Source organism: Drosophila subpulchrella, unplaced genomic scaffold (genome assembly GCF_014743375.2).
Source record: "Drosophila subpulchrella strain 33 F10 #4 breed RU33 unplaced genomic scaffold, RU_Dsub_v1.1 Primary Assembly Seq24, whole genome shotgun sequence".
NCBI lineage: Eukaryota > Metazoa > Arthropoda > Insecta > Diptera > Drosophilidae > Drosophila > Drosophila subpulchrella.
The window spans coordinates 177,061-197,848 of NW_023665550.1; the positions used below are offsets into that span (position 1 = coordinate 177,061).

The window sequence follows — 20,788 nt, forward strand, 5'->3', positions numbered from 1 at the left end:
AATTCCCATTTAAGGCAATTCGGCCTTTTTGGCAGACTACGAAGGCTGCGGTTTCAAGAAGACCAGAGAATCAAGAGCAGGCAAGATGACACACAGGCTTAGAGGACGACGGCGTTCGCAAGGCCGGTTGTCCTCTAGTTGATTCCGCTTCCAGGTTTGAAGGGAAAGGTTATCGAAGTGATCGACTTCAGCAACTGGGCGATCGTTCTTGCGACCGCCACCGTGGTCTTGGCCAAATAAGACGACAGCAATGGAACACATGTCGTTAAAGGCCTGTGGTACAGAAGGTCTTTGTGAGACCGTCCAGTCTTGGTTGGTGCCCAGGCCATCAGCATCATCGCCCTTCTGGCCCTCGGTAATCGGGTAATTCCATGCTGTCATGAGTAACCTCCACTTTGCTGAGTTGTATTATTAAATCTTTCCGACTGCCCCCACGTATACTTGGCCTTTGTTCTTTTTAGCGATCATTAAAGCCGGTTCTTAGCATCCGCAGCACTCGGGATCCTTCGTTGTCTTCACAGATATATTTTTTCGTCGATGGATATTCTGCTGCTCTGTCCTTGGTCTAGTTTTTTCTAAAGCAACGACTCACGCAAACCTTACATCCTGCGACCGTCGCTTACCAGTTCAATCCTCCGATGACATGAGACATACTCACCAGTGACCTTAGCGATCTGAGTTTATCGTGTTATTTCCAAAGAGGTTTTCCAGACGGTCTGACTTTATGTATGCCAAAAAGCTAAGTGGGATGTGGGTGCTGACGGACCAACATAAATAAATGTTGAGTAGGATGAAACCATTTGTCCAGGGTGAGGTCCAATCTTGCCGCCAACTCATGTTCAAAGGACAACAAAGGGTACTTCGACTGCCAGGAGCATAAACATTTTTATTTTAGCGTTACAATTGTAGGAGCCACAGTTTTGGGCGGTTTGTGGGCGTTAGAGTGGGCGTTGCACCCTTACGAAACAAACTTCACCATTTATAGTTTCCGAGATCACAGCGTTAATACGGACAGACGGAAATGGCTAGATCGACTGGGCTAGTGATCCTAATCAAGAATGTATATACTTTATGGGGCCGGAATCGCTTCCTTCTACCTGATACAAACTTTCCGACGAGTCTAGTATACCCTTTTACTCTACGAGTAATATAATTATAATAATTTTTGCCACATGTGTCTTAGATGACCAAAAATCATTGAGCTTCTATGCCACCGCCGAACTTCGACTAGGGATTACAGTAACGAGGAACAAAGTAGCTCACACAATGGGAAAAAGTTGGATTTTAAAGATTTACAGTACAAGGGTCGTACTGCTTTCCCTGCGCATGGAACGGGTGATATTTTTAGGGAATGCCTATTTGTGAAGCTTCTGTTTACACCGTCTATTACCCCACCTGAGCATCAAACAACTTCTCCAAAACCACTTCGTAAGCGGGGCTTCTACAAGAACTTCCGCAGAAGAGTACTAGTTAAAAATACAACCAGAATACTATGTGAACTATCAAAAGCTTAAACCGACAATAGATTAGTTACAAAATTTGGAAAAGGCAAAGGTTATCAATGCTGCATCATATACCCCCTTCCCATACAGTCCATTCGTTAGAAACGGTTGGGATTTTTGACAAATGTGAAACTCCGATTCCCACAGGGCACATCCGCCATCTACCATCCGACAACAGCTGTCAGTTCAGCTGTGCCTAATAAAAACACTAGCAAAAATTGTTAAAGTGTATTTTGCCAGACCAAAATGAACAATTTACCAATTATTTTGGCTGTTGTACAACAGCAAAATCTTAAGTTGAACCAGCTTTTATTGGCAGCCAATTCAGAGGAGTGGAATGTAGACGAATTGGATCTGTACGAAAGCATTTTTTCTGCAAAAGAGCAAATGCCACGGAGTGTGTGGATGCTGGTACGTGCTCTTAAAATGTATTAAAAATACGATTAAAGAGTGCGAATTATATTAAACAGAAGCGATACGGGACATTTTGGGAGAAGGATATACCGGAAAACAACGACGAGTTCTTCAAAGAGAGCTTTCGTATGGAGAAGAGGACCTTTTCGTTTTGTCTGCAAATGTTTGCCAACCTGCAGAAAAAATAAGAGCAGCTATTTCCCAATATTGTCTAAATGTAACAAATAAAGTTCATAAAATATAAATCTGTTTGATTTTTTATTTAACTATAATATCACATTTCATTTTGGTCTTTTTATTATAAATTATAAATTTATTAGGAATTCGTTGATTTTCTTAACAGCTCCAACAAATCAGATTGGAATTTTGCCTGGCTGTCTGCCATCCTCGACAATATTTCTGTCTGCGCTCTCTGCTCCTCCAGTCTTTCTCGAGCTATCTCCACAAGCTCCGACTTATGGTCCACCTTTGCGCGCTTAGCAGGGGGCGCAGTGCTGCCTGAGCGTTGACTGCCGCTGCAGGTAGAGGCTTCCCTGTCATCTGGGTCCAAGAGCTCCACAAAGTATTCCCTAGTATCTGCAATAAATAATTTTTTTTAGATAATTTTAAACCAAAAATATAAGTGTGGGGACATACTCTCGTTCTCCAAGGTGTTCTGCTCCATGTTGTGGATGCGGTATGCGCCTAAAAACGAGTGGACCAACTCATAATGCTGCCATGAGGAAGGAGCGCCACCGCTTGGCCCCATTTTATATTTTTCCTGCCTGCAAGGAAAAGTATAGTTGAGTGGATTTCCAATATGTTGTTGCGCGCATATAAGTTACCTGTACTTTTTGGACAGGTTCTCTATTTTCGTTCGGACGTCCTTGTAGGGCACATCAAACACCGCTTCCATTAGGGTCTGGGCCATCTCCATGTATATATGGACATTTTTTCTGGCTCCGGGCAACTCCTCGATGTTCTCCTGCCAAATGTCGATGAGCAGGACCTCCATCTGCTTAGTCCACCTCAGTTTGCCACCGGCAGTTCGCGTATTATTGACTGTAAATTTTAAATCAATGAATTATTACAAAAATAAAGAGCATATGTTCATACCTATTGCTTCGCCGCCTTCCATTTTCAAAAGTTTCCGGCATCATTGTTTACGTTTTCGTAATAAATGTTTCACTTTCCACTTTCAAGAAGAAGAGTTTAGGGTTTCCACCCAAAATTATCGCCTAACTATCGCATAAAGTAGTCCGTTAAATTTGGATGGGGAACTAACTGGGAAATTTTCGGAACGGCAAAACCTTATGGACCATCCGTTCAACGGATGGTAGATGGTGGATGGATCTGTGTGGGAAGACCCTAATACGAGTACTTTTTCATCAAGATTAACTTAGTAAATTAAATTCAAACATACCTTAAGAAATGGGTTTCTGAGAGCCTACTAATTTGAAATTGATGCCCGTTTTCTAATATTGCTCCATGAATAAATATATGGATTGCACACATATGCCGTGTATTTACTTATTTGCACCAGAATGGCTAAAGCAAACAAAATGGACAGCTCACAATATTGATTGCTGTGCTGTTTTATTGATGAAATAATGAATTTGCCACCGCACAGACCCACAGACATCTGATAATATGGTCAATGTCTGTCGTTGCCTTGGATATGAATTTTCCGACATGATAGCGAAACTTATCGGGCATCGGAGCAAACCAGCTCGAGGTGATGGCCTTGTGTTTGATCAGAAAACGGGCAGGACGTCGCTTATTTGGTTTTCATTTCGTATTGATTCACTGTTAGTCCTGGCATTTCTGGCTTGGCCAAAGCAAATTTGCAGACGCCTGTGACCCATCACCAACAGCCATCCGTTTAAATTATTAACGTATGAGTAATTTTTATGACATATAAACAACAGTCTGGGCTGGGGCACGGCTCCCAGGATCCTTGTTGTTTCGGCTCCCGCTCCTGCTCCTTCTCCGGCTGCTGCTGTATGTCATGTGTCGTCTCTCGCCTCGTTTCGGGCTATCCATTTCCCAGACGACCGAGTCCCAGTCCCATGTGGCGCTTCTGGGGAGTGGTTTTTGTGTGCGACAAATGAGTTGTGTGTAATTAAGTTCGGGATGCCCCCAAAGCAGACTCCTAGTTGCCCCGGGAATTCTGGCCGAAAATGGAACTGATAATCTGACTCCCAAGTGCTTCGGCTCAAACAATTTTTACCTCCGAGCATTCCTCATTATTCAAACTTTAATTAACACTCTGTGTGTTTTTTGTTCTCTTTTTAGGTAAGTGCCTTCCTGCTTTTGCGTAAGTCCAAGAACCAAACTCAATCACTAATCACGGTAAAGAGCCGCCCAGCCGCAAAACTTTCGGTCAAAGCCCGGCCTTTAATTTGAAAACTTTGGCATATCCAAAAATAAAATATATGTAGTATATACGTGCGGGAAGAGTCCACAGAGAACCAGGGACCAAACAATTCGAACACTGCATTCCACGCAATGGACGGGCCAAAAATCAAAGCATATTTCCCGGCGTGCCCGACGCAACCGCTAGACCTAGACTCCGTCCGGCAAACCCGTTCCCGTCCAGCCGGCCACATAGTTTAAACAAACTTTTTTGTTTGAAAGCGTAGAACGTGCGGAGCGAAAGGAAAAAAATAATCATAAAAAGGCAGAATCCACTATTACATTAAAACAGAAAAATAATTGCGAAAATTTCTCTCCAACTTTTTCAACTTTCTCTGCGTTTTCCCGCACTTTTTTGCCGCGCCTCTTGTTGTTTTTTTGGTGTCTGAATGGCAGGCAAATTTCTGTTGCCACGCCTCAATGGCCAACTTTAAAACGCGCTGACGACGCTCATTACAACTAATAATGTTAATAATCATTAAAGGAAGGAATTTCAAAATATTTCGGGATTGCCGGCCGCAGGGGAGGTGGGCCCCAAGATTTCTCTTTTCTGGCACTCAAATTGCAAAAATTAAAATACTTTTCCAAACTAATTAAAATTGTGTTGCATACTTTGGGGCCCAGCAGCCAGTCGTCCCTTTTTAAGTTTCCTAAGCCTTTTCCCCCGATACAAGGAAATTAGCCGGCCACCAAGACGTCGATGTCGATGTTCGACTCGAGAATCGATTATTGTGGCTGGCTTAATGGTCCCGCCCGGGCTGAAAACTTTTGCCATTTTTCTTTCTGTTTCCCTTGGGGATGAGCGGGCAGCTCAATTGCAGCTTTCCGGGTCTTCAAATATCAACATGGCCGGCTCTTAAAGATGCAGAAATTAAATTCCGCTCGTGAAACCCAATTATCCTTCAGCTGACAACGGGTTTTCGCATCACTGGGCTGGCGCAAAAGTTACAGCATTTTCCCGTGCCCACAGCAAGAGATGTCTCCTGCGGATTATGTGGGATATGGGATATTCGTAGGCCCGCCAGGCTGTCACACTCGCAGGATGCATTAAATTTTATGGACGAAGGGCCTCGAGGAAAGGGGCTGCCTGGGCTGGAAGCAAACATCAAACGCGTTAAGCAACTCGAAAGCCCAGCCGAGTGCATGAAATGCGTCGCCTGCCCCTCACTAGAACGCCATTCAACACGCCACGACTTTTGCAGCCAAAGCAAATCAAAAGGAAATAATGGCGCACTGGCGAGAATCGAGGGGTATCGGGAATCGGAGTAGATGACAGCTACACTGCGGAAAAAAGTTGCCTAGCACAGCCATCGATTAAATGGTTTCTCTTGTGTTTTGTGGGGGAAATGCAATCTTTTAATATTTGTGGTGCTCAAAAAAAGTGGGTTTGAAAGCTTCAAAATTATTCAGAACAAAAGAAAGCTAGCTTCGGCAAGCTGAAGTTTATATACCCATGATGCCCAAAACATAATATGCAATGAAAATCATACGAATAACCTCTGTACAGATGGTTATATGGTAGCTATATTGAATCAAGCAAAAACACCTCTTTACGAGGTAGGGGTCGTGACGATCGCACTATCAAAATACAAAAGTTCTCGAATTACTAAAGAGTATGATTAAAAACAACGAAGTTTTAATTTGTTTCATATATTTTCTCCTTAACTTTCCCGAGTAGAAGAGAATATGATCAAGAACAACCGAGCTTGGTTTTTGTTATATTATTTCTTCGATCAATTTTATGATAGTTTTGAAATATAGTTGTTCGATCCGGTCCGTTCTCACATATAAACTATCGTAGGAGAAAGTGGACCTTAGGTAAAGTTTTCAACGAGAGCTTGAAAACTGAGAAAACAACTCGGCTGTTGATCAAGAATATATACCAGGGCTGCCATAAAAAAGGACACATGTGGAAAAAAGTCGTATTTCGGAATTAATCCATAAAATCAAAAGGTATTGTTGACTACTCTTAAACATTTAAAGCCAAGATTTATGGAGCACTCTCTTATGGTCAAGTCAGTGGTCGTCAGCTGAGTCAGAGCATACAATTACCTATTGGAGTTGTGGTTGCGGTTTCGATTTGCTCAGCAAACCATGTGGATATGTGTGCCTTTCTATAGTGCTTCTGTTGGCAGAATGCTGGCAAAGCGGCGGCAGAGAAAATGATAATATCTAGAATTATACCCATTACTCGTAGAATAAGTTTAAAAATGTAATGCTAAAAAACTACAAAAGTGCGTCCTAAATATTAATATTGAAAATATAAATGTCTTGAAGAGCAAAAGGTTCGAAATAATATTGATTTGTGAGCCTAGGCGGTTGCCGCTGCATTTCTCTCAGTGGTGCACCCCCACATCCGCCCAAACACTCGCTGGGTAAATGGCGCGCACGAAGTGCTCACATGCACCTGCCAGAAAGCATTCGCTGCGTACTCCCTGGCGGCTGGGATGGGCAGGGAGGAGCCTCTGCTCCTGGATGGATCCTGCTGCCTGAATGCTGATGCCGATGCCGGCAATTAATTAGGATTATGTGTGTCGTCTGAGCAGCGCCTAAAAGCATGCAACACATGTGAGGTGCTCGTTACGGCGCTCGCCTTCCCGGATCCCGTCCCCATCTCATCCCATCCACATCCAAGGGTCCTGAGTACGGAGATTGCACCGTAACCGTAATGGAGCTGCAGCAGCTTGACTTCCGATGCGTGACATCTACATCCACCGGCTGGCTAAATAGTTTGATTAAGCAAATTTATGGCTGCGCGCTCTCAGGCGCATTTAATGGCGGCTGAAAGGAGCAAACAGAACCCAATCAATCATCGGAATCGCAGCTTGCACATTTTTAATGATGATGACGTCAACTGCTCATTAAAAGCCTTCCACTTGGCTGCCTCTCCCCCGCATCGCCCACCTCTTCAGCGTTTCCCAGTGTCTCTGACCGCTTCTTTTGACCATCCTAACGACTTTTTAAGTATTTACACACAATTTGGCTCGGCCAACTTTTATCGCAAGTCTGGGCAAACATTTCTATATTTCCCAGCTCACTTTTCTCTTAAGTTTACGCTTCATTATCCTGCAGTTGTCTGTGGCGAAGTGCAAGTGGCAGGACATCAGCTTGAGGTTTGAGCACCCCTTCACATGTCCTGCGCCCCAGTGCACTCATTTCACCGGGGAACGGTTGGAATGATAAGCCTCCGCCCGTCTATCTGTCCGTCTGTCCGACTGTCTGACTGTCTGTCCAAAAATTTCCATGTCTCTGGTTCGGTATCTTGTTCTGCAGCGCCTCAAGGTGTGTCACCTGCAACCCGACTGGCTTTCCTGCTTTCTTACAACTTTCTGCATCTGACTTGAGCTGCAGAATTTGTGTTTGCCCGGTCAGATTGCCGTCCTGAGGTTTTGCACCTTTTTTCTGAAGTGATATTCCTTGAAAGCGCCCCTTAATGTCTTGTTTTCGGACATCTCATCACACTTGAATGCAGCTCTGAGGAAAAACCTGTCTGATTGCTTACTTCGCAGCTTTTGCAGCTGCTCGAAAGGGGAAAAGCCCGCAAACGGCACGTGCCTGTCTATGCAAACAGCGCAGTATTTCGCCGGAATGAAGAACTAGCTTTGGTCAAATCGACACTTGCCTGGGATACATCCTGGCAGCTGCCTTCCTCTGGTGCGACATCAAAGTGAAAGTCACGCATTTACGTGTATTTGCCACTTTGTCTGGCTTTTTTTCCGAACCACTTGCAATCGGCAGATACTGCAAAGCCGGGAGAGTCTGGCTCCACTTTTCCCATTTTCGTCTGGACTGTTGTCTGCCTCATTATGTTTTGCTCAAGCCCCAGCCATCGTCATCGTTTGTCGTGTTCATCTTGGCAATATTTTTATGTAAACAAGCCAAACAGACAGCGCCAGACGAAATTGGCAAATCATCGGATAGACAACAACACAAGGCCAGACGGCGGCTGATGCCCTAACGAACCGAGAGTCCTGGCTTCCTCCAGCCCCTTTGGCTTTGAGCAATTATGATTAATTCTCCGGCCCCATTTCGCCAGCATACACTTGCAAAAATCTGCAATATCTGCAAATATACAAATTTAATTGTTTTCCAAATAGTTTACCTAAAGTTCTTCCTCGAAGTTATTTAAAAATATTATTTTAGCCCTAGCACAGTTGATTTAAAGGCATTTCGTATTATATATTCTTACTTTAAATGGGCAGCTCATTAAAAAATTGTGACTTGGATTTCGCTTTTACTGTCTAAATAACCGCCAAATACGGTTTGTTTTTGCCATGTGTAACATTTAAACATCATTGTTGTCTGGCATCAGATCGAATTTCGCAGCAGCCCCGACCTTGATGATTATTTGTGGGATAGGGAAACGGATGAAGATTTATGGGGGTTATCCAGCCCTTTTCTTCCGGCTTCAAAGATCCCACTTTGCATAAAACGCACATTAAGTTTCGTTAGCTGCCTGGCAGCCGTAAAGTGTGCTTTGTGTATTTCGTTCGGAGCTGGCAACGCCTTGGGTAAACACTCGATCGCAGGACTCAGATTCAGTGAGTCCTTGCTGGCATTCCGGCACTGCCACTAGAGCCTCGGCTTTTGGAGCTCCGTTTGTTTATTTACGCACATGCGAAGGAGGACTTATTTCATATTCATAGAAAAATTGCAAACACATGTGCTTGGCTGAAGGTCCTTGCAGGGTGGGGTATGTATGTACAGATACACATATGTATTTGGCGAAGGAGAGACAGGAGTAAATCAGCAGCTAAGTAAGTAAAATGCTTCATAAATTGCTTCAAGTGGCGCAGCTGGCTGCTGGCAGCTTTCTCAGGCGTAGTGTCCTGAGCCAAGGACTCAGGACCCTGCCGCCTCTGAGCCGCCATACACCAAATATGCACCCCAAGCCACTGCCTTTATCCTTCGCTGGCTTCCGCTTTAAAGCATATCATCGTGCATAAATCTAAATCAAAGCGCAAATACAAGAAACACAAATGAGAATCAGACGCATCATGATGAATCCTTACACATCCTTGCTCCCCCAAAGTCTGTGGCAAATCCAGGAAGGCGTAAAATTTACGCACAGTCTCCAGAACCTCGCAAGATATTTGAACTTAAATGTTTTTGATTCTCAATGCCTTGCCGGATATGTATTTCGACAATATTTTCCCGGATGCCAGACCCATCTCATCCCCTGCCGCCCCGGGCATAACTCAAACAATTGCGACAGATTTCCGAAAGGATTTCAGCCTTAGGAGCTCGCTCGACGTTTTCTTTATTTATGTGCGAATGTGCTTAAATATACGTTTTGCAGGCAGTTAATAAGCGGAACGTGTTGATAATTTTTGCCCGGGTCCTCGATTCGGTTGCTTGTTCGGGCTTAATTGCTTGTAACATTTAATGGAAAATTAATAAGTTGAGAAATGTGCAAAGGAAGTTCGGACAATTTCATTTTAGGTCACTTCAAAATGGGTCAGTGATTTTTCGCTTGGGCGGAAAGTTTCCTTTATTGAATTAATTTTGTTTGGAACCGAGTTGCTTAGATGGAGATAATAAATTGAATATAAAAGGCCCGACAAAGGCTGGCATTTATGGAAAGTTTACTGTTACTTATTGGGACTAAAATGCATTTCCACTTGAGCGCCAAAAAGTATGACAGGGCAAACACTACCGAACTCGACCGCAAACATGCACCTAATTGCCGCCCACTCACCTGGCGCCCCAGCTTAATTATCATTCGGGGTCGGGCCGGCTGCTCCAGGACAAGTTCTTCGGTTCGGACCACTGCATCGATCAACACTTGGCCCAGTCTCTTATTACATAATTGCGCCTAATGACATGCAACGAAATTACCTAAAATTCAATTTCCGCACTGCCAGCCCTGGCCACAGGACACACACAAAAGCCAAAATGGGATAATTATGACCCTGACAGTCCGACTGTCAGTCAGTCAGTCATTTCGTTCCGCTCGGCTCAAAGCCCGTTTTCCTTGGCCATCTAATTGATATTTAATGCTGAGCACAAGCGGCTGGACTGGCTGAGCCGGATGAAAATTATGATATTTAAATGGAATGATTAACCCTGCAAGGGCACATTCTGATGCACATGCACCTGCTTTGCGGCTTAATTAATCACCTGGCATGCAACCGTAATTAGAGCCACTTTGATTTATGCTGTTTTGCGGCAATTATTCAGAGCCGAGCTGGGTGCCAAAAAAGCGAGCCACAAATTGAAAACTGTGTCAGAAGAACACAAGCAGAAGCGCCAGAGGGTCTTTGGACATTTGAAGAAAAACAGAACTTTTCCGGCGCCAGACATTCAACCACTTTTCCGACTGCTTCTGTGTTATGTGCTCATGATTTATTATTTTACAGAGCGGAAAAAAGGGACTCCACCTCTCTGCGCTTTTTTCAGCCAGTTCATTTCTAATGTGCGAAATGACCCAGTGACAAATTGTAGAGCCAAGTTTTGGAAGCTTCCGATTGTGTGTCATTTGGATGAAACTACACTCGGAATAATACAATTTCCAGTTTCTTTGTCCTTTGAAGTTGGCAAGAAACCATTTATTTTACAGATCCCTAGCTTCTTTCGAGAGTGTTTTCGAAGACAACTACTATATATAATGTTGTGAATTGCATGATGATCCCACCGGAGATACAGGATTTCTTAGATTTTAATATTATTTTAACATAAATATTTTTTATATTTAAAATGAGACCTCCTGAAATTTTTATTTTAAATGAATTCTACTTATTTCGGCTTGTGTATGGGGAGGAATTGGTCGGGAAACCGGGAAACACCCACTCGCGGTTTTCCTTGTGGCCTGTTTAACTGGACACTTGTCGACCGAAATTTATGTGGAGTTTCTCCAAGATTTATGTTGGCAAGAGGTTTGGGCGTGGCTCTGCCAAATATCGATAAATTATTGGCACAATTTTGAGTACTCGCTGTCTTCGAGCAAAAATTAAATTATTTTTGAACTCACTGCCCCGCTGAATGAACTTCAAAGCCTTGGTTGTCTGGCTGCATTCATAATAAACTTAAAATTTGTTTGTGCTGTTCATAAATCATTTAAACATGCCTCGTTAAAAATCAATTTCCCGACCGAAATCAAAAATTCATCTGTACATTTCCGAATTTTTTACCCGAATATTTCAACGCAATTTGAATGCAAATACTTTTGACGTCATTATTAAGAGCGTTGGCAGCCATTTAATCATGCTCTCCGCAGCTCAGCAGAAAAATATGCAGATGGATCTTCCTGCCTTTCCCTGAATTTTCCATTTCCCCTCCCATTTTCCCCGGCTTTCCTTCTATGTTTGGGCTTTGCCGCAGTAATTTCTTTTGGCTTTTGAGCGTGGAATGCAAATGCCGAGCGAAAGTAGTTTAGAATTTTGCGGCTCGTTCGAGGGATGTTTTCTGCGGTTTTCGGGCGCAGCGAAGATAGGAGAGGCTGGGGACCAGGACCAAGTAGACATGATATTAAAATTCAATATGTTAATGAGAAACGGTCGCCAGGTGTAAGATGTATCCCTTCCCGAAGGTCAGACAAAAACTTTGTTAAGCTGTCGTGGGATATTTAAATTTGTTGCCGGAATGCGATTGCTGAATAACAAGTTAACGACTCCGACTGCCAACTGGGGCTACTGGAGAATGTATAAGTCCATTTCCAATTCCATCCATATACAGATGTTTTTTCTATGCAAATGGAGGAATTTATGCATAATTTGTGGTAATTAAATTTATTCCATAATTATTCCAACTCTATTGGCTTATTAAGCATTTTATTCTACAACAATTTGGCTTGTTTTTTCGATGACACATCTGTAAATCAATTCGTGACAGCTAATTGCCATTTCCAGTTCATTGGTGTCTAATATGCTTAATTAACAAGCGACATAAATTAAAACGTGACCAAGCAATGTCAAGTCAAAAACAATAATCACATTAAGGGCATGTAATGAGGTTATCAACAGGTTTATTGATGCCCGATTGAAAAAAACTAAACAATTGTTTGACCTCATGTAACACAAATTTAAAATAAAATAGTACCACAGGAAAAAAAATATAAGTGGAATTTTAAACATGTTTTTTCCATCTTAAAGATACACAAAAGTACCATCGACTACTCGTGCAACCATTCGCTTCCTATCCATGTATTTTATGCTTTTATTAACGTGAAAGAAATGGTACCACAATGGCAGCGAAAAAGAAGGAATTCATTTGTCAGGACGCTAAAAAACTGACACTAAATAAAATAAAGCAGACAACAAAAGGGGAATCGAACCAATCGAATCGAAGCGGGCGGCGGTAAAAAGTGCAATCGCTTTGAAATGCCTTTACCAGGGTCGGGCGGATATGGCCTTTGGCGGAAATCCGTTTAATTTGCAAAATGCCAACAATGCCAGCGCAATAAATGTGACAAAAGCAGAGTCAAAGCTGCAGAATACCACAAAAAGTTGTGAAATCAGCAGAGATGGCAAACACCAGTGGCATGCCTCCTATTAAAGCGTTCCAGCGAATTTAGAATGCATATATAATTCATTCGATTGCCATTTTTTAGCTGTTTGCCATGTCAACAGGCAGTGGGCAATAAAATATTATTACCGCGGAAACGGATGGCATTTTCTATTTTTTGCCAGCAAACAACCATGTTGGCTTGATACTCACTTGTATAGGATTTTTTTCTCGAAATATTTCCTAATCAATTTCTATTTCAGAGCAAAACGATTTTTAAGTGCTTAATTTTGGGATTGGTATAAGAGATATGGCTTGAGTATGAAAATTTTAAATATTTTTGGATGAATAATTAATGAATATATTAATGTTTTCAATCAAGCTTTTAATTGAGTTTTTTATAAATTTGTTTTATGTTTTTGCTGTACAATTTGTTAGATTTTATTGAACTGTCAACTTTTGAGGCCAGAATCGATGGAAAAGTCAGTGAACGCTCTTCGACCATTATTCATCTATACAAAAAATCAATGCGTTGGTCTGCACACCGCCTTTGGTTTTTGCAGGCTGTCGTTGTTTTTTAATGGAGGACACTACAAAAGTGGGAGTTGCAGGCGAGGGCGGCCCCAGCCACGCCCCACACCGGGAGAAATCGGGGTGTCAGGAAAAGGATTCGCAGCAGGCAGACAAAGACTGTGGGCCCACCCAGCATTGCGTCTTGTTTAATTTGTGGGCCCCACTGACAGAGAATGCATATGCATAATATTTTATACGAGTTTCCCCATTTATGCAGTATTTTCTTCCTTTTTTGGCGGGTGCGACAGTCGTCGTGGGGCGACATTTCCATGTTGTGTCTGCCGTGTTGTTATGCCAGTGATTGTTCGTTGCTGCATGTTGTTCCCTTTATTGTTATATAAATAAGCTATAAATTTCGCCGGGAAAGCAATGCCCACAACACTGGGGCCAGACAGAGATATTTATAGAAAATTGTGATATTTTTTAAGGCGCGCTGCAACGCACTGAAAAAGGCAGACATTTTTATTTGCGTTGACAAATTGAACGGGGTTGGAAGACAGGCATAAGCTTTCGATAATTTAACCAGACACTTACTTTTTTGCAAAAGCTTTCTTAATTTGATTAGTTCTGCCTAGACAGCTATAAATCAAGTCTGGATAAGCCGGAGTGACATCCCCGCAGTGCTGAATCTGGGACAACAGCCCGAACTCTGGGATCTCTGCCCTCTAAGCCCGGAAAATCCCCCGTATTAAATGCTCTGGCGTTTCGCGGCGGGTTGTGCAACTCAATTTAACGCTTAATGGCGAAAGGCCCTTCCCCGTTTGGTAATCCCGAGTGCCCACGGTTGTATCTCCCTGCATCTCCGGCCCAGGACACCCTCGTCCGAGCATCCCCTGTGCATTATGTAAGCAACACGTGGCACCTCCTCACGCCTCCTGAGTCGCGCAAATAAAGGTAATTTCACCGCCCTCCCAACAACTTTTCAATGTCACCAGGATGACAAGTTGGGCGGTTGTAATTTGCATGACAAGGCGACAGGGCTGGGTTCAGAATGCGTCCATTTGTTGCCTTTGACAGTTTCCTAATTGCATGTGTGCACTCATCGAATCCTGATAAAAGAAATTAAGGTGCTAGAACACGTGTCTCATTTCGATTTATGCAGATGTCCCCCCATCAATAAATCTACACTCATAAATGCCAAAATATATGCGGAAATAAATCCTCATTATGCCCTGTGCAAACTAATTAAATTCCATTTCTGGTTTTTAATTTAATTTTTACTGTTTCGTTTGTTTTCCTCCTTTTTCTTTTTTAATTGTGGTCAGGTATTTTTTAATAAGCCAGTAATTTTGGCGCATTACTTATATAATTCAACCCAGTGGTATTAATAAAACCCCCGTGTAAAGTCTGCATCAAAAGTAAATCCTATCACGAAAATCCTTTTTCGGAGTTAAGCCTAGATGATAGCTTACCAGTCATTTAAGTTGTATGATATACCACCAAATATGATTTGCTTTCGGATGTGAATAGGGATAGAAACTAGAATTATGGTATAAATTAGCTACAAACAGCTAGACAAAGTGTGTCATATTTAAATTTAAAAAAATATTAAAATTGGGTATTTTATAGTTGGTACTCTACAGCATAGTCCCCATAGGTCCTTTATTGTTTTGCGATATGCAAATATATAATTTTTTACGTTTTTTCCAGTTGTGTTTTTCCATGTTAATTTGCCGCTATTGTTTGTGTCTGTGTGCGGAATATTTTTTGCGGCAAATTGAAATATATGACAACCTCTTTTTGTGCATATTTATCCCTTTTTTACACTTTCCGACCTTCTCGTTCCAGTGCAGAATACCGCAGCTTTATTGCATAAATGTGGCGATTTAATTAATATGCTTAATGAGTTGCAATTAAACACACATAAATAGTGCAGAAGAAAACATTGGTGTTCGAAATGGGGCTGAGTTGGGCAAAGCAAACAAAGAAAATTAGCAAAAATGTGTAGCAAATTAAGAGAGTAAACAAATAGAGTGGAAAACGTGAATTAAATCAGACCAAAGAGGGGCAGCGCGGAGGTTAATTAAATCAAAGTGGGTTTTAATAGCCTGGACCCGAATGAATATAAAAGGCGCAAGTAGCGGATCGTTATAAGGCGGCTGATCCAGATTTCTTCTCGGTGGGAGAGTCGATTCCAAGGACCAGCATCTGGCCGCATCCATCCTTTCGATTCAATTTCATTTCCATACCGCCAATCCTATCTTCCTGTTGTGCCAGGCTTGTTTTCCACCATTTTTTCCCTGGGTTTTGGGTACCCAGTTGCGTAAGTCGTTCCCAGCCACGGCCTGCCGACTTTGCATTTGGCAATCAAAAAAATTGATTAGAACCGAAATGGCAATCGCTGGCGGCTCAGAGCGGGGCTGGCCAGGATTTCCTCCCGCCCAAACACAATCGCACCCCGGACACTGGACAGTGGACACCGAAAGCTGGAGATGGGTGCGGCCAATTGGCAAAATGGTAGCCTGCCTGGCAAGAAAAAATGCTGGCAAAATAAACTCCGACTCCGAACGAAAAATCTGAACCCGCAACCAAAGCCAAAAGCAAAACTATGCAACCGAGTTGCTCTGCTCTCGGTCCGAAACTATTTTTTGGGTCTATTTTGAGGGTTGGGCTGGGCACATCATCAATATGAAACAGGGGGACATGCATAATCGGGCGGATGGCCGCCAGTGGGCTGCATTTATGCGCTGCTTTCCTCGGATAGGAAATCCCGTCCAGACAGGAATTTCCAAATTCCATGGCGGGATTTGGAGATTCGGCGCGGGAATAGGATGCACCAGTCACGTTGTTTTGGTGTTTTCGGTTCGTTGGCGGCCGGCAAAGATAATACGCGAAAAAATTGGCCGCCAGTCTGGCAAAACGGAGCGGGAGGATACCAAAACAGGGTTTGGGGAGGATGGCAGCGAGATATCTTGCAAATCAAATTAAATCAAGGCCTAATCCTTGAGATGAGCTCCCACTTCAAGTGGCAAACGACCAACATTTGTCCTCATGAAGCCCCTTCCTCAAGCTCATTAAATCCGCCGGCAATCCCACCAGACCAAAAGGATCTCCAGCTCCGGCGGTGTACGTGACTATTAATTAGAGCAGTAAATATTGTGTCTGTTCATGTGCGATTACAAGTAGACGAGGATGAGTCGGCTGTGTCGCGCCCCAGAAATGAGCTCTACTCCTTCTGGGTGGGAGGATACTCCGCTGTTGTTGAGCCAGTATTATGATAATTCGCTGTGGGCAGGCGGTGTCGAAATTGTATTTATTCTGAGCCAAGGCAAACAGTGCGTGTGCGTGGGTACTTACTGACGCACATGCAGATATACGAATTCGATTATGAATTGCGGTGACCTTTAATCCTCCACTGAACACATTTGTGTTATATCAAGAACGACAAACTGGTGCTTTCCTGAAATATTGTTCTATTATTTAACTTTCTGGGTAATTTTGGGGGGAGCACTAACGCGTCTTATAGGCCCAGCACCAACTTTCGTTCTTCCTTGCTCACCTACTCCAAATTTTCAAACTACTGCCTATACATGCTTGCAAACTCCTTAACTATACCTACTCTATTGTTCAAATTTGTTCCAAGAAATACCTTTAAAAGCGTATAAAACTATCGTATTGTACTACAAACGCTTTCATGCTCTTAATATTTAATGAAATTCACCCTGTTTGCAAACTGTTGTCTTTGTTTTGGTCTGATTGCATTAATTAAATGCTCTGCACACAGTTACAAAGAGTTCTCCGGCAAACACACAATCGCCTGCAGAGGGATGTGGGACTCCCCGTCTTCCCCGTCAAAGATTTCTGGGAGTTTACAAAAAGTTAGCTACAACTTAACATGCCAAGATTTGACTACCAGAAACTTTTGTCATACCACACACTCCAGAAAGAAGAGCACTAAACGAAGTTGTAATCTCCGAGCTTCCAGTTCTCCCCTTTCAGGAAGCAACCACCCCATTTTGGCTCGAACAATGTGCACTGCGTAGGCGGCCTTTCAGTTAATTATAAATACATTTATGTCGCCTCGGGGCCAAATTAAAGCATGGGAATCCAATATCGATCAAGGGAAGTTCTATGGGAATAGGGCCTTCAAGCCGGCTAATGCTGACAAACTGCAGCTTTGGCACAAAATTGTTGCAGAAATTTATTATTGGCTTAACGGAGAGTTGGGATGGGGCGAGAAGGGCGAAGCTGAGTGCACTTTGGCGCTGAGAAGCGTGAGTTATGCACCCACCCACCCACTCCACCCCCTGCTTCATCCCTTGACCTGGCCGAAAGCCCCTGTGGGAAGGTGGGATGCGTCATCTCCATCTACGTGACTGAAAATTTATCCTGGCGAGTCTGCTGCCATCACGCCAAAGTAAAAAGGGATAAGGCTATCCCAGCGAGGGGTACAAGCCACTAGATACCCCGAAAATATACTTTATGACACAAAGCCGTGGAGTTATCGTGCTGCAGCACAAATGCCAACTGATGGAGCTAGTCTAAGGGAGATAAATTGTGTGATGTCGAATTTATAGCTTATGGTTTTATGGTAGCATGTTGAAAATCTTGGATTGCCCGTGGCTGAAAGATTTATTAAAAAATCTTCCAATTTAACTATCAGTTTTATCGATTCACGTTGAATAAATTCACAAATACGACCTATCAAGTCTATGGTAATTTTAATCCCACTTCAGACATAACTTAGCATATTTTATGTTTGCTTTACGAGGACGAAGTCTTTCCTAGGCGAAGGAATATAAACCCTCGACCAATTTACGCAGAGCTCTTTCCCTGCGTACCTCTCCAAATTTGTTATTTCTAACGAAAATAATTTTTAATTAAAAAAACAATTAATAGCCGGCAAAGTGCGACAAGACAACAGTGGCAATTAGCAAATTTCAGCAGCACACACGCCGGCATTTGTTAATAAAAGTGGTGTCGTCCTGGATGCTGCCGTTGTCGGTCGGATGGTCGCTAGTTGGCTGCTGACGCCACTTTAGCCAGCGACTTGCCCAATTACTATAACAACGGCGGGGTGAAGTGGGGAAAGTGAAAGCGGGCAGGACGAAGTGTGGCATTCAAATGGCATGCCGCAGGACACACCGACACCAGCACTCGTCCTCGCATCGCACTCGCACTCACTCACACATGCAGGTTGGCGGGCGAACGGAAGAGCCAACTCAAAGTTTTTTCATATCCTGTGAAAATTATTATGCGCTTTTGTGAAATAGTCGAAGCCAGCGGCCAAAAGCAAATGTTTGTACTGCTGCAGTTCTGACCAGGAGACGGGAGACTGGACCCCACCCAGGATTCGACAGTTGGCATCCTTGACTCCGGCGTTCGAAACTTTTGTCAAATTAGTTTTTTCCTTTCTCTCCCTGCTTTTGTGTGGCTTTAACAGCTTGTGGACAACGATGTCAGCGTTGGTTTTAATCATTATCTGTCCTTAGCCAGGACTTTCGTGCACATGTATGCGCTTTGACCGGCGAAATACGACGAACATTAAACAAATGTATATACATACACGTCCGCTATTTGGTAAATTAAATGGTTGCGCTTTATTTAATTGTGGTTTCGAGAACCCAACATAAGATATGATATCACTTTACGTTCGTTGTTGAAATGGCCAAATGGTTGAATATGTTAACAAAATGGTTTATGGTGGTAGCTCATTAATTCGATTTATGTGTTACATAATTTTTTAGCTGAACAAAATAGATAAAAGATTTTTCAAGTTAAATAGAACCCATTTAGTCAGACTGATACAACTGGCTTAGAATGAATCAAATTTAGCAAAATAGAACGTAAAACGTATCTATAATATTGAATTGCATCCATTCAAATTAATTAAAATCATTTATAATTTAGAATAATATTTTGGTACTCCCTGTTTTGAAAAAATTCTTATTGTTAAACCTCTTTTTCTTTCAGGTAAGCTAAACCCTTTTTCAAACGGAAGCTGTGAGTAAATGAAATACCTTAAGTCATTGTCTGTTCCCCCTGATTTGTGTGACTTGGCTTGAAGTTGGACAGAAGACCAAAGGGAAAACCTTTTCCTTGTAAAGAAGAACTTTATCATTTTTCAAAATGCATTTAATTTCATTCCATTTTGTCGCATTTCACTTTTGGGCGCCGTGTCTCTTTCGCTCTTTGACAAATCAGACGGAGGCAAAGTTATAAAACTTCATTTGTAAAAGTGCTACGTCATGCCGGGGCAGTCTGGCGGGGGCGGAAATGAGGAGGAAGTGGGTGGAAGTGGGTGGAAGTGGGGTGGGAGTCGGGCGTGGGCGTGGCCGGGTCGTGTGAAGAGCGAAGGGCACGAGTTAGACAAGTCATCAAATAAATCCCTTTTAGGTATAAAGTTCTTTGCTTTACTTTACTTGCCAACCACCCGTTCGCCTCTCCACCCACCACCTACCACCGGTTTTCCCCTCGTGTCTCTCTGGCAAATTTTTTCATGCCTGAACTGTTTGAGCGGAGAATTTAGCAAGTTTTTGCTTTGTTTGACAAGCGCCAAGGACAATGACAGCCGATTGAGACTGAGGCAAGGAAGTGCGGCAGGAAATGGTAGTTGCATCGCCCCGCTTTTCCGACTTCTTCATTGATTAGTGGGCAAACAGTGCAATGGAAATGGTTGGGTAATCATATCATGTCCACCCTCTTTGCCTATTTGAGCCTGTCATCAATCAGGGCATTATGGCCAATTGAGCAAACATTGTGAATTTGTCATGGTTTAAAATCGTTTAACTGCGATGACATCTAATTGCCATGCACTTACTCCCCACGTACCTATCTCTTTCGGGCTTTCCTGTCAATTTCCATTTGAGCGGATATTTGTCGAACAAACTCGATTGATTTTCCGAGCTCTCCGATTTTCTTTCCACTTTTCCCTGTCCCCTCTCCCCTCTCCGGTTCCCTTCCACCACGGCTCATAAGCCACAAAATGCATTTCTAGCAATTTCCTTGTTTGGCCCACTTTTATGGCGCATGTTGCATACTTTACGGCGTCTCTCTGTGTGCACCCGCCTTTACCTTCTACCCACTTTCCCGCCCATCGCCGCCCACCTCATCTGCTTAGTTTTTCATCCAGACTCAGCCTTGACTGAAGTTTTTCAGGAAATCATTGCACCCAAAGGCGGATACATCCCAGTTGCCCCGCCGCCCTTCCTCCGACATATATATGGTATGTATATGGTCCACATCCCCTGTCCGCACTCTCTTCGCCGGCTGTCTTCGGCACTTCAGCCGCCGCTTAAGTTGCACAAAATGTAATACATTTGATTGCACTCATGTTCAAGTTCTGTGGCCAAAGTGGCTGCTGGATCTGGAGCTTCAAGGGAGGAGAAAAAATGCGGAGCTGCAAGGCGATCCAGACCATGCCCACTTTCCACCCACTTCTCTGTCGGATTCCCTCCATCAGGTTGCCGGATTCATGGTCTCCTTTTCCTCCTCAAAGTCGTAAGTGAATACGGATGCCGTTC

General features: G+C 43.1%; 1 protein-coding gene across 1 annotated transcript in view; it reads left to right on the top strand.

Annotated features, from left to right (window-relative positions):
• Window positions 1–20,788, top strand: part of LOC119559383 (irregular chiasm C-roughest protein) — a 125,508-nt gene that overhangs the window by 48,249 nt on the left and 56,471 nt on the right. The window lies entirely within an intron of this gene.